Genomic DNA, 13,812 nt, shown 5'->3' on the forward strand with positions numbered 1-13,812 from the left:
GCCCCTCAATATCATCCTATATTTTTTTGTCCCCCTGTTAAGCTTCTACAAAATGCGAGAATTTTCAAAAAATGAAGATTAGCGGTGGCCTACTGGTTTTAGTATTCGCCTCGCGTGCGAGAGGTGCGTGGTTTGATCCCCAGAGCCACTCGGTACCAACTGGTGATAACTTCTTTTCGCTAGTATCCCTCCTTTTTGGTACTCCGTTGTTTCCTGGGTATCAGGAAAGCTAGTTATACATGCCTCAATACGATAACGCTTGCCTTGTGCCACAAGGCCACTTGAGAATATTAGAGAACAAAAAAAAAGATGTAAAAAGCCTTTAGCTTTCTCCTCACCTCTTGCGGACATCGTTTGATAATTAGAGAAAACAAACTCATTTCTTCTGCCCTTCGAGGCCTCGATTCACGTAAACGTTGCACATCTCCCTCTGCGGTACCAAATTTCTATATACAAGAGGAAAGGTGTCTCCGTTGTTTACCTTTTCCTTAATGCAGAGCATTAGCGACAACCGTGCAGCTAGCCGGACAAAGCACGCCAGCCTTTGCGTCTTCCCGCAGACCCTACCCTTAATCTCCCGCAAGAAGAACTGGCTCGCTTTGCACGCGGATAGCCAACGCTCTGGCTCGCAAGCTCCCTTTTGCCTGTTGTGAAACTTGGCGAGGACTGAGAAGCGTGCGAGAAAAGCCCCCGCGGCGGGGGAACCCGTGAATTACGGTTCTCTCAACTCCGGCACACAGAGCAACCTGTTTCGCACTCGTTAATCGCGCTCTCCGCCTGTTGTTCCGGTGGCGGTTGCGGCGTTAGGGCTCGCAAACGGTATTATGCGTTAGCGCGAAACACCACTGCCAAGTGACCGCTTTTCTTTTGGAATCACGGGTGCGTGCGCTTGGGGAATCAGCGGCCGTGTTTCGCTGCATCTACGCGCGCCTAGTTTCGGGAGGCTGGATTGAAAGTGGCAGCTCGTGCCGTGGTAGGTTTTGCCCACTTTTGGCAGCTGAACAAGGTTCGCGGCAGCTGTGTGCATCTGCAGCCGTAAGGCCCGCTTAGTGGCATTAGCCGCAGCTCCTATGAAGACCAGCGAACGTGCATAAATGCCTTTTGTGTCGCTCCTTGCTTCTATCTAATTTGTTTCAGCGCCTATACCCTGGGCGCTTTGTTATCGAGCACCACAAGGTGCTCGAGCACCATTTCGAGTATTTTTCTCGCTACCGGAGATTTGGAAGTGCCGCCCGAAATATCCCTATTCCTTTTTAGCTTTGTACAAACTATTCCTAGGTACGGCTAGTCAGCAGCAGGATTTAAAGTTTTTCAGCTACCTTACCGATGCCTGTCGCCATTGGCCGATGCACAAGCATCGGGCGGCAAAGATTCTCCGGCACCTTCTCGAACCCACCAGTCATAAACCATTTTAGCGTGAGAACGTGTCGCATCATATTGCCTTTATTGGACACGTCGGTACACTCTGGACGCCTCGCAGGGGCCACAAATACTGTTGGATAGCCAAGGACACTACTTCCAACGGGATTTTCCTTAAGGGAATTCTACTGCTCGCAGGCTTTTGTGAAATGGCCTTCACTCTATCTGCTAATACAACGACCAATGCGCGTGAACGTTTGGCTCTTATCTTTTGGGCGAACAGCTTACGAATTCTGGCACCGACGCAGAGCAGCAGGACAGATATCCATCCTTCCGGCCAACCTCTTCGCTCTTCTTGTGATTAAACTTTTCTCTTTCCCTTTTCCCACGATTTGGCGCCAGAGCCAATGTTATAGCTGCAAAATTTTGTTAAATGCTAAGGGCGGGAAGGGACATCTGATGAAATGTCGGTAAACTTCAGCGATAGGCTGCGCTGTTACTGACCTCGAAGCCCCTTCAGGGGCCCCTACTGATTAGAGCACATGAAGACCAGATGAGATTTAGTTGAAACGCGTGGAAAACAGTAGAGAGGGTGGTAGCATACCAATGATATATCCTGATAGTGGCGGCGCATAGATGCGTCGAAACTAGGAGGGTAGCGGAAAAAAGCCTTTAAATGAGACTGAAAGCAGCGCAACAGCCAGTGGAAAGGAAAATGATAGGTTTAATGGTGCCGAGGAAATGCAAGGAAATCGCTTGAATTGCGGAACGAATGCGTGCTGCTGCCATTGAGCTTAAATTACAAGTAAGAAACTGACTCAGACTGGATCTTTGATTCATTGAACACATAAGCTGTTTTACATCTGTGTGGCATGGCTTATACTAATGGAAACGGAGTTGTGGGAACCCCATGATAATGTTGGTTGAAAAAATAGTTGACGGAACAGTGTGGCTACAGCTGATCAAGAACGCACAAGCGCGTGTGTAAAGATCACCGTACTTCAGTTATTGAATCTCTTTCAAGGGCTAACGACGATGGAAGCCATAAACTGTTACCTTCATATTTAAGAAAACACAAGAACATTAAAACAAAGCGCACAATCTTCACGCTGTTCTCATTTTTTGCAGCGGGTCTTCTGTTTTTAGCTTTGCTCTTAAAGTCCGAAAGGATGAAGGGGGAGTTGGTAAATTTTAAAGGAAAAATACGGTTACTGTCAAACGTGCTAGACACCACGCTCCCACCGTGATGATAGAGACTAAGAAACATGTTAAAGGCACCGTGTGGCAAAGCTTCATGTTGGCGTTGACTACAAAGGTTTCTCAAGATGCAAAGGCTTCGGACTGAACATCGGCAGTTTGTATTGCGCCTCCTTCGAAATGAGTTTGCCGCGGCTAGAATTGAATTTTTGGCGTCAAACTGAAGAGCCGAATGCAAAACAGTCAGGCACCGGAGCGGGTTCCATAGTCGGCAGTTCCCAACAAACGTCCTCTGTCTCGCCTTTTTTTGATGAGGTAAAGCAGCTGTGCCTATAGCCCTCAAAATGCCCAAATAGACTAATGTTGTCAATATTTGTAAGGATTGATGGCTCTATCAAGCGGTTTTGTGCAGGCTATTCAACTTGAGAAATAGGCTCAATTATTCATTAACTAGATCAAGTTTTGTCTATTCATCAAACTTCGCACCGAACTTGAAACAGTTGGAAAATAAGCGTAAAAGTGAAATCAAGTGTGGTTGCGAATATAAAACATAAATATCGAGAGCGGAATACGGGAGGGCGATATATATTCTCAATCCGCAATTACAAAGATAGAGAGGAAGGGGGGGGGGGAGGTAATTTGGCAGCACATTAAAATGTGAACGCAGTGCATCAGGCACGTTTTAAGGGTAGCGGATTCATTGCGAAGTTCTCCCTGTAGCAATCAGAGAAAATTATCAATGACTTTCAACCATTCACGCTGGAAACTGTTATGAAACGGCGCAGGTGCGTGTTTTATATAACTTAAGCATTTCGCGCACCCGGAGCTCAACACTGCCCTTTAAATCACTCTGGTGAGCTGTCTTAAGGACTCGACTGGAGCGCCTATATTAACTTGCGGGCTCAAAGTTTCACGACAGATGGAGCTGCAAATTAAATTTCATTTCACATTTTCAAAACGCTCGAGCATTGATAAATGAATCTGCGAAGGTGAAAAAGGACGATGATGTGCCTGCTTTTCTAGAACGGCGTCTTAATGCACTTATCTTGTCTTTATCCGCTTTTAATGCGAAAAAAGGACTCCTTTTCAACTTCAGTAAAAAGATCACTTCGTACAAAACGTAATAAGCCTGAATGTGCCTCCAGTTTGGTTATTATTTCCATTGTTTGCATGGGTGTGAGCTACTCACTGGCACTGCTGTTCTTTGTTCGCAAATGGTTCCTTTTTTTGCATTCTCTAATTTTTTCTTCACAAAGTTTTATAGCAATCGCAACACGACAGAGCAAAATCAGTACAAAAAGAGTGTCTCTTTGATATCACTATGCTTTTATTCTGGTTTTCTCGCTTAAAGGTCGCATTTCGATGAAGGCGAACTGCTAGAGGCGCGTGTACTGGGTGATGTGAGTGCACTTTAAAGAACCCCGGATGGTCAAAATTATCCAGAGCGTTCCACTACGGCGTCCCGTATAGCCTGAGAAACTTTGGGACGCAAGCCTCAAAAAACTAACACTGCACAGATTACACTTTTCTGTTCATTGTATCTGCTTTCTTAATTAAGGACAAAATGACTGACCACCCGAATAAGATTAGAAATTATATCATGCAAGCATTTCCAGCTTGTTTTCGTGGTACATCATTTTTTATTAGGAGCCCAAGCCCTCTCTAGCACGTTTTTGCTTTACGAACCTGTTACGGGCTCCCAAAACTGATGCGACACAGCCTAGTTGTTTTCCAACAGTGCAGCGTCGGTCGATGCGCTGAGAAAAAAAGGTAAGACGACTGGGATGACGTCGCTGTCAATGAAGGAGAGCCTGGAATGAGTTCTTGTGGGAAGCAGCATCACCATATTCTCTTTGGTTATGCCTCCTCCTCGATCGTCTCCGACAACGCAAACAGTGAGTCGGTGGAGTCGGGGTGAACCACGCTTGGTGCAGGAACCTTCCTGGCGCTTTCAAGCGCGTCCTTATTATTTTCTACTTTACTCTCCACGTCGGCTGCAGGTGTAGTCTTTTCTGAGCCCGTTTGTTTTTCTCACGTGACCCTAACCGAACAAATTTTAAATGGTTTTACTTTTTGCTTTTCTTGGCCATTTGTTGACAGTGCGTCCGGACTCCTCGTTTTTCTTGCCCAGCGGTGCTAAGGGCGACATTGCAGTTTTCACTTCCCCTTGGCCTCTTAAATTTTCCTATTTTTGGAACATTCGTTTGGATTCGAATATGACAAATGTGGGCATCGCATCTCACTCTGTTCCTTGCCCTTTTTTTTCTGCCAATTTTTTCCCTACTCCTTTCTAACACTGTCGGGAAAATATGGTCAGAAAGTGGTTATCTCTGCCACTCGCTTAGGAAGGAAATCGTTTGCAGTTCTGTTAGCCCACGCTGGGGCAATGCTGAGTGCCTTCGCATATTGGGTGCGCTCGTGTTTCAACTAACTGAGTGTAGAGTTCGTTGGATTCCTCACGTTAAAGAAGCGACTTTGCTCATATAATCACTTTTTCCCCTTCTCCCTTCGTCTGCGCCAGCTGGCGTGCGGAGTTCAGAAAAACTTGCTCTTTGTACAAAAATGCCTGCATTAGCAACTCCTGAAATTGGCTTCCAGAGCTCTACACTCGGAATGGCACTGAAGGCTTCGATTCTGTGCCTAGCTGTATTCGATTTCACTCCTGGTTTGTCGTACCCTACGAGGATGACAATTTTTTTTTCTTGTCCTTGCACTGAGTTAGTGTGTCACCGTGTGGAATTCATGCAATATTATATACAGTGCAAAAGGCAAATTTCTATGCATAACTCATAACATGCCGCGTCTTATTCTTCCAGAGACGAGAAGGATAGTATAAAACGTTACCAATTTATACATTTATTTTCTTGAAAACAGAACACGCGAATGATTTAGGCTAGTTTCGTAGATTTGCTACCAGCTGAACCATGACTGTGGGCCCGTAATCTAGGTTACCGTTCCAGCTTATAAAAAAGGAAGTGTTTTTGTGCTTTTGTCCATTTTTCTTAGCAAACTTTACATGACAAACAGGAGTGATAATATGCGGTAAAGAGTATCATCGCTATAAACTGCGAGAAACGAAACGCTGGCGCTTACAACAAGCCCTCAATTCCACCGGCGCCGTGTATCTTTTCAGACAATATAGGAGCTGCGTCTATTGCACGTGAAACTCTCGAGCCGAAGTACTCGCGGTCACCATGCTTTGTGGGTTTTCAACAGCGCTGTATGGTTCTCCAAACGAAGAACTTTTTTGTTATATCGAATTACGAAAGAGATACTCGAGCCGGCACAAAAGAACCAAGGACGCGGAAAAGGTAAGGTTTCACTTCGACAAAGTAATTATTTCTTGGCGCGAGAAAGTGAGGAGCTTTTCACATTGGCTTTCACTTTTTGGTATACTTCTGTCTATTTTTATTTGGAAGATACCACGCGATGTTGTCATTCTCAGTGTCCTTGACAATTTTGACAGAGTGCAATAAGGAAATGATCTCAGTAGCGAAGATCACCGATCACTGGGAGAATAAATTTTTCGCAAGCATTCATTACTTTCAAGTGGCAGTCGTCATTTCTGAGAGCCAGGTGTCGTCTCTGTGATCACAGCATTTCTTTAGCTGAAATGTTGTCAACTCAAAAAATTAAAGGAGCGCTTAATCCTCCTTACGTGCGGTAATTCGAAAGCTATTGAGTTTCGTTGCCTCCTCCGTTGCTTAGCAATTATTCATAATTAATTTTGTTTGTTGTTTATTAATTATTCGAATAAATTGATTAGTTAAGCTGAAGAACTACAGGTGGCACCAGGCGGCAGTTAATCGCAAAAGCGCCATTTTCATAGACATTGGGCCCTTTTATCGCCTCTTTTGTGTGTCACAACCTTTCATCCCCTATGTCAACTTGAGTGCCTTGAGTACGTGTCGTGCATGGGTGTTGATTTTGTGATTAGTTAAATAAAGTACAATTGAATTAATATTTATTTATTCCTGATTAGTACTTATTACTTAACTGCTGAATAAACAATTGGTTTTAGTATCTATGTAAAATTTAATATAAAATATAGCATAACTTTATGGTTTCTCTTTACTCCATAATGTGTCTGCATTCGAGAATCAGAACTTTTTGGCGGCTCTAAGAAATACACCATATTTTGTGATGAAAGTAGTGGAATATATAGCGGACCTCTCGGTTGCAATGCGAAAAATTAACCGAGTGATAAATAGCGCAGTGAAATGGCAGTTTATTTTTCTGTGTTAGTTTTTCAAAGCTCATGTAATTTTTGTGCCTTTCATAAAACAAAGCAGCGAACGAATCCAGCCAATGCACAGATTAGTCGTTGCTACGCATGGGTGTGACACCTTTGTGCGAAAAAAAATTAAAATTCTGATCTTCGCACGAAAATGTTCGACCAAAGACAAAGTCAAGCAAAAAAGAATGTTGCAGGCGAACGGTGTCACAAAATCACATTTCGTAATTCCTTGTCATCAAAGGGCACACTGTTGTCAAGATCTACGTTTTGTCCTGAGCAGGGTTAATCACCGGATCCCAGAGGCAGGGAAGCACGGATCTCCCTTTACAGCCCACATTCCTTCACTTTTTGTTTGAAAGACAGACATCGAGATTGAAATCAGCAGGCCTTGACTAATTGAAGGCATTCACTTGCAGCCGCATCCCGGTCCCCTGTTCACATTTCCAACAAACTAAGCACGCAAAAGACCCATTGATCGCCAAGTTGTATAACTGATTTTCAAGTCCATTTAAAGGCGAGATAATTTTTGCACACATCACTTGAGTAAAATAAATAAGCTCCCATCACTGTGAGCGCACCATCTATATTTCTCTGCGCTTATGCCTCCGTACGTATCTCGCTCCACATTTGGTATCGTGAGAGAAAAGGCGAAGCTCCTCTGATCTCCTAATTTCAAATTGCTTCAACAAATAGCGCAGACTCAACGCGAGAATCAGGCCCTGCAGGCAAAACAGGGTAGCTCTTTCGTTGGGCTCTCTGAGAAAAAAAATATAACGGAAGTTCGCGTTTAATTGCATTAATAAATCTCTTCCTCTTCCTGGCGCAGATTTAAAATTCAACTTTAGCTCGGTAATCAAATGTGAGCCTGCCGGATCCCCTTTAACTCTAGCTCCTTCGTTCACTCTGAGTCTGCATTGGGCCCATTTCGTCTTAGATCTCTTCGTGCCGCATTTATGTCCGGAGTTATCTTTTCGTGGCCCCAGCTCTCTTAAGTGTTCTTCGCTCTTGGTAACTCTCCCAGCGGCGCTATCAATCAGCACCGCCTTCCTCAATAATTTACGCTGCATGACCCTGTTTTTATTCTCCTTTTTCTGAATTTATTTTGGGAGTCGAGAAATTTCGTTCTTTCCACAGAGGCGGGGGGTCTGCTATTTTTGCCTGCGCCGTTTTGTACGCAATGTTCACACGTTATAGATATATGTTTGTGCACAGTTATTGGCTATTGTGTTGGGGAGATATATAGTTTTATAGGCGCGGCTTAATTTGAGCAAATTCGCAGTGTACTTTTGCACACTCAGCATAATGAATGGCTCTGACCAATGCAGTTTTCGTGATGGGAAGCCTTGGTTTTGAAACATGCGCCTTGTGGCAAGGATAATTGGGGCGTAGTTTCTTTTGAAACAATGTTTTTGACCATCAAATATGCCTGACAGATCTACTCTACTGTTCTCAACAGGTCACGGTTATAGACATATATAAGCAGGGTTTATTTAAGAAGTTACGCCTAGTCTGCTGATTACTGGCCACAACAGCCTTTTTGACTGGCCTCCAGCACGCAAATTGTTACCTTACCATCGATGTGACCTGACTGCAGGCTTCGTGCACGCAAGATCGCTAGTTCCTGCAATCCCTAAAAAGAGGCATAAACAACAGAGCTTTGTTTCACTTTTTAAAAGGTAAGATGTAATGCATATTAGCAAATCACAAGAGACAAGTACATTCTCACAAGCTTGGTCTATTCTAAGAGCATTATTACGCGCACGCAAATGACTGCCACCACAACGTACGCGGTTCGGCGGCTAGTTCTTACAAGATTAAACATTTCAAGCGGCAATGCTTTTGTGCCGCACTTTTGCACTGTGCACGGTTTTAGCCCGGTCACCGTAATATGTCACACACAGAAAGTTCAAGGACACTAAACTCCCTTTGAAAGAAATGTTTTTATTTGAAGAGAGACAAGCCATGTAGCCATGCAATCCGATTCATGGTGCAGGGGGCGTCTAATCAGTGTATATATTTGATAGGACGCTCTTGAAGGCAGGTTGCTATCTTTCCCCTCTAGCTCTGCAGTTGTCATCGTTATTTTCTCACCAAGATAAGAAGGACAGGTGAAAATTGCAATAAATTCAGTTTTTGGCTGCTGCAAAGTTAACAGATTAATCGACGCTACATCTCATTATGTTCCCTAGCGGCGTTCATTTCAGATGTAGCACTCAAATTCAAAGCAGATTTGTTCATCTGTTTATTTCATACCTGTAATGGATAGAGTGGGACGGTATGTTTTAAGGCGGAAGCCTTTAATGTCTCATCGTTGTAAGCAGCAGTTGTCGACAGAAAATGTCACGCTTTTCAATTGGTGGAAACTGTCGTGACGTCACAGTGCGCGAATTTCAAACGGCGCCAATTGCACATTGGCTAGTAACCACACAACCAATTGAAGGGATCGTATCGTGATGCTCCAAGTAAGTGGGACTGAGCTTAGTTAATTGCTTAATTACCCAATTAGTCTAATTAGCTTGACTAGTCAGGCCATATAAATAAATAAAAGCGATTAAGAAATTGGTCGAGCTCAGGAATCGAACCCCGGTCTTCAGCGTGAGAGACGAGCACGCTATCCACTCCGCCATGCCAGCTCGATGGTTTGGAATGAACAAAGGCGCGTGTAGTGAATACGGTGTCTTCACTCACTCTCATCCTCCTCCAATACCTTCCGGCGAGGTTTAGGTGTCCACCGACAAATGAGAGACAGATACATTTCCTTTCCTCAAAAACCAATTTACCGACGAGCGAGGCGTAGAACCGAATGGGCGATGGCGTTCTATGGACTCCTTGGCAGCGTTGCAAGACGCTGTCGCGTTCCACTCTTAGGGGCGAAGCTTAACATCTTAACCACACATCAGTGACCACACTCTAGGTCAAAAAAAGTGCCCCCCTGAATTTTGACGGGTGTCCACCGAGATATGTGAGACAGTTACTGCGTAATTTCCTTTCCTCAAATACAATTTTCATTTTCTTCATTACGGCTCCTCTTTATCTATCTTCTTTCACTCCCACCTCCCTTCCTCTACGGTGCGGTTCAGGTGTCCACCGAGATGACAGAGAATTACTGCGCCATTTCCTTTCCTCAAAAAGCGTTGCGTTCAAAGGGCAAGGCATTGCGCCGAACGGATGGTGGCGTTCCGTGGACTCCCTTACAGCGCTACAACGCGCTGTCGCGTTCCACTCCTAAAGGCGAAGCTTAAGCGTCATTAATTAGCAGTTAATTAGCATTAAGTCATTAATCAGTAATTAACAATTAATTAGTGATTTGCCATCACTTAGTAATTAGTACTCAAATATATGTGACGCCACCAGTGCCACAGAAACAGCGAAGGTGGTGCGGAAAACGCTTCCGCCTCTACACACTTTAGACAGTCAAAGTGCCCCCTGAATTTTTGTTCGTTTCAAGTTTTCGCACTCTAGAGGTGTGTGGAAATAACCATAATGTCTCTTGCTTTTGAGTTAAATTGTGCAAATGGCAGCGGGAGATGCTGTTACCTTTAACGTTTGCTTTTGAGTGTGTAGTTTTTTTTCAATGTTTATTTAGACAACGACAAGTTTTTATTTTCACTCTTATTTACTTCCCAAACTGTCATGGCCGATACGAAAGCATAGCACTCGCATCAGTTTTTCTCGGCTATTTTTTTTTCTTTCCAAATTTGTGTAAAGAGTGATTTGCCTCATATCTGTAAGCCGTGGGGAGAAGCCAAACTTAAGGTGCAGGTGTCGCTCTCGCGAGACAGTGCGGAATCATGAGCCAGGCGTATGCGCATTGGACTAGTGTATTTTGCGCCTCTGTTCTGAATGAACACATGTGTACTGTGAAATGCGGGGAAGTGTGAGAATTCACACCAGGTTTACCGACGCAGAGTTATCTCGCATGTAGCGCAACATGAACACACTAAAGCCATGTTTGGTTTCTATTTTCTCACCATAAAAAGAGAGCCTTTGGAACTTAATAGGATATAGGCAAGAAAAAAAAGCCATTGGAGGTTAATAGGACATAGATGTCACCTTTTGTTCAGAGTAGCCCAATATCAGTAAAATCTTATAGAAAAGAATGCAAAGAGGATGCGAGCTAACTAGTTGAGAATGCTTTCATTCATGTGCGGAGAGGTTAGGAAGGATTCACTACAAAGTTACCATAGTATGGAAATAGTTAAGGTCGCGAACAAGGCAGAGATCTACAGCAGTCAGGGCTCCATTGGTTCGGTCATTTTGTGAAGAGGCTTTAAGGATAGGCCGGCTGATGGGTTCTTTACTGCGCGACAACTTTTCTCTGCAATGAATTCAAAGCTGATGGCGCCCTCTCTTTCTGTGGTGAGTTAATATATCCCCTGCTTGTATTCATAAGCTTCCTCTTAAAATATTGTATATGGTCATTATTCGTTAGTAAGGCATTTCTAAAACAATGGCCAAATTTACAGGCTGGAAAGTCGAGGAAAAAATGAATTTCATTAATTACAACAAATTTTCCACACATGCCTCCTTAAAAGAAGGTTCTATAGATGATACCAGCTGCAGCAACGGCGCAGTCAAATTAAAACGCAGAGAGCAGCGCGCATTGTGGACAGGCGCATCATTGTGCGTGGTCAATGGAGGAAGACGATTATTGCTCTATGGGAATTCGTCCAGAAGGCAGACACCTCTGCACAACAGGGCTCTAACGTCGCCATGAATGTTCAAAATATACTGCCTGTCGCACTCGACCTTGCTAGAGCTTTCACACATCATGCTGATATCGGCAAACGATTACCTTGATGTGCCGATGCTAAAACTACAACAGTACTCTACTGACTTGTGGCTTTGCAAGCTCACTGAGAAGAAAAAGTTCGAGGTGCGCAATTGAAAGGATAATGAATCGTTCGTGCCGTGCCTTCGGAACATTTTCGAAGCGCGCCCTAATAGAAGGTTGCAATAAGGAAGCAATTACTCATTTGCATCCACCCAAGCACAGCCATAGGGCTGCAAAGGAAAGCTATACAGCTTTCAATGAAGCTATAGTTGAAAAAAAAATTGCCCCAGTACGAGGTTCGAACCCGGGACCACTGCTGCACCGGAGCAGTCGCTCTGTTAACTGAGCTAGCAGGGTCTTTCTTTTCCTTTATTGCATGGAAATCAAACTCGCTAAGCTTACAAATGCTTTACGTACACACATACTACTCCGTTATGCAGACGACACACATTCTCATGTCAGCGTACACTGCTCTCCACCAGCACATTGAAATTGCGGGAGATATACACATGTTTCAAGAATCAGCAACCATTCAGGCAGCCGATACGGCGCAGCATGAACCCCTCGCACCAAGGCACACGGTTCACTGAACAGAGGCTTAGATGGACGAGGTTGGTGTGCGTGTCGATCCATCATGTAGCTCTTATAGAGGCTGCGTTGTGAGCTAACCGAGACGGCTAGCGGATGGTAGGGCGATAGTGAATTGATCAATAACGTGACGTGGGAACATTGTTGGTGAAATGTTTTCGATTGCTGGGATTTGAAAATCAGACATTAAAATTATGCACGTTCTCACGAAACCGTGTCATTATTTGGTCGCCTCACTAAACATGATTGAGCAGTGCTTTTATCGATGACCGAAAACATCATTATTGAAAACGACCCACTCCAGGAGAAACTGCCTGAATACCAATACCCGTCAAAGCGCCCAGGGCACAGAGAATGAACTAGAGTTAGATTCGTACATGCGTTTTATTTAACAAAACCACCGTTGACGATCATCTGATTTCGATGTCAATGCACGTTAAAAAAACCCCAGATGGTCAACATTTATGGAGCGCTTCACCACGGCGTCTCTCAGAGCCTGAGTCGCTTTGGATGAATAAAGACCCATAAACCAATTTCAATAAAAATAGTACAATAGCAACATTCCTTATATTCTGCTGCAACATTTTTCGACTAAGAAATGTCACTTCAATTCTCAACGCGCACTGTCAGTTCGATTGCTTAGTCTAGGTTTTATGAGGATTCTTCACTATTCACAACCAACAGAGCAAATGAATCACTTTCCAGCTCCCGAATGCTCAGTTTCCTGTTTATTGCTAGAATACTAATAAAGACAAAAAAATGTTCTTTAAAATTTGCCGTTGAAGGCTTTAAAAAATAAGTGTAATACCTTAAGAAAGCCAATGTTAAGAATGAAACACAGAGTACATTTCATGTTTCGTTGGAATAATTTTTCTTGTGTAGTTATCCAACCACGACTTAACTAACCAATATTCCTCCATAGAAACACTCTTTAGTGACTCAGTGTTATGTTGTAATATAGTTTTCTCCATGCGAACTGTATAAAGCTTTGATTCCTTTACATTTGAAATCACCTCTCTTTACTGCTGTACGTAGGATTTTATTCATGCGGATGCTTGCGAACAGTTGCAAGTGTTTTCGCCCAGTGAACATTGAAACAATTAAGCGCTTGAAGTTAGGTTCACTGTTATGGAGTGAAAAAGAGAAAGAAAAGGAGTAAGGAAAATAATTCCACACGACCTGAACGCCCAGGCCCACGTGTGCTGCTTTGTTCCCAGGCGTGAACTGAAGCATGGCCTCCCGCTATTTCGACCCGAGAGAAAAAAAAAAGGAAAAAACTTTTCGGGCAGTCAGCGTAGGTAAGCTCGACCTCTTTTCCCTTCGCAGTTTCTCGGGAAGAGAACCCCGCGGTCGCTCCTTTCGTGCACGGTTCTACAACGGAGTCCGCGAGTACGCCAAGTCGCCTGCGTCGTTAGCCTAATTGCTTACGCACCGGCGAAGGACACGAACACAATGGGACCCCCGAGCAGCGCCTCCGCACAGCCGTCGCTCGACGGTCTGAATCGGGCGGGACCCTAAATATACGGTCCGCTTCACACATTCCTTAAGCTGCCGGTTAGTCCCCGCATGCAGCCGAGTCGTTGGCGCATGTAAAAAACTGCCCCCATCGTGTGAATACAAACTGCGCCAGCTTGTTTCTAATGTTGTCGCCGAGGCA

This window comes from Amblyomma mixtum, chromosome 7, assembly GCF_055824585.1.
Source record: "Amblyomma mixtum isolate Tamu chromosome 7, ASM5582458v1, whole genome shotgun sequence".
Lineage (NCBI taxonomy): Eukaryota > Metazoa > Arthropoda > Arachnida > Ixodida > Ixodidae > Amblyomma > Amblyomma mixtum.